This window comes from Pan troglodytes, chromosome 6 (genome assembly GCF_028858775.2).
Source record: "Pan troglodytes isolate AG18354 chromosome 6, NHGRI_mPanTro3-v2.0_pri, whole genome shotgun sequence".
Taxonomy (NCBI): Eukaryota; Metazoa; Chordata; class Mammalia; order Primates; family Hominidae; genus Pan; species Pan troglodytes.
The window spans coordinates 41,722,180-41,723,837 of record NC_072404.2 but is presented as its reverse complement, the minus strand read 5'-3'; positions in this window follow the sequence as shown (position 1 = coordinate 41,723,837).

Genomic DNA, 1,658 nt, shown 5'->3' with positions numbered 1-1,658 from the left:
AAAATGGAAGTAGTCAGCAAAAGAGCACCATACATAATTAGTACATTAGTCTTATGTTTATTACATGCTTCTTAGATTCCTATATGGCTCCTTGTTTCCACATCCTTTACTGTTTTTTTAATGATGCAAAGTTGTAATCTAAAGTTAAAGTATTATGCTGGTCTTTTTTTTTTAAACTGTAAAGTTGATATATAAACACCAAATCCAATTACTTCAGAAGTGTTGAAGTCATACAGCTATCATATCAAAAGAGTTCCAAAAAAGATGTAAAACTCCAGAAAGGAATTTCTCTGGTTGATTTCCAGAATAATGACTTAGGTCATTTATTTACAATGACTGAGATTCTTCCTTTAGATATAAATCTCCAAGTATCTTATTTAGTTGAATAAACAGGGCTAAATTCAGCTAAAATTTTTAGTAGAATCTGGCAAAAGTAAAGTAAAACTAAGTACAACACTGCCCCCTGCACATTCATCAGAAAAATCCTTGCATGTACATGTGCATACACACAAACTGAGGAGCAGCAGGTATAAGATTAGGGGAGGACACAGGGAGAAAACACACCCTAGAAATCAAGAATTAATAAGAATGCAGAAAACTAAAGAAGACAACCTATTAATAACATCAGGAATGACCTAGTTCAAATTAAATTATCATGTCCAAAACCACTCCAAATTCTAAACAGAATACAGACATCCAAATAATTTTCAACTACCTATCCTTCTTTGAGCCCATAACAAACCAATGGCTGATATACCTAAAACTAGCTTCCCTGCCTATACTTATATTTTTGTGCAATTTTCATGGCAAAGCTTCCCAGCAGCTATAAAAGGACCCTAAACAAATTGTGTTACATGGTTACTATACTAGATAGAAGTAAACAGAAGTAAAATTGTCACTGAAAAAAAATAGGACCACATATATTTTATAATTAGGGTATGTACCTACATATACATTAAAAAAAATCTCAAGTAGCAGCCGCTACTTCCTGATCCACCTCTGTCCTCCCCAAGGTTGCCCTTTCCTCTATCCCCTGACAAAGAGAAGTGCCAGGCATGGAATAGATGCTCCAAAGACATGAAAAGAATGAAGGAATGAATGAAGCAGCCATCACAGTATCCTCTGGGGCATGTTCTCACAGTATCCTCTGGGGCATGTTCCCCAGTGGCCACCAGCCTCCTTTTTTTTTTTTTTTTTTTTTTTGTGAGACAGAGTTACTCTGTCACCCAGGCCAGAATGCAGTAGTGTGATCTCGGCTCACTGCAACCTCCGCTTCTGCCTCCTGGGTTCAAGTGATTCTCCTGCCTCAGCCTCCCAAGTAGCTGGGATTACAGGCACCCACCACCATGTCTGGGTTTTTTTGTTTTGTTTTTTGAGACGGAGCCTCACTCCGTCACCAGGCTGGAGTGCAGTGGTGCAATCCCAGTTCACTGCAACCTCTAACTCCCTGGTTCAAGTGATTCTCCTGCCTCAGCCTCCTTAATAGCTGGGATTGCAGGCATGCATCACCATGCCCAGCTAATTTTTGTATTTTTAGTAGAGATGGGGTTTCACTATGTTGGGCAGGCTGGTCTTGATCTCCTGACCTCAGGCAATCTGCCCGCCTTGGCCTCCCAAAGTGCTGGGATTACAGGGGCGAGCCACTGTGTCTGGCCTGC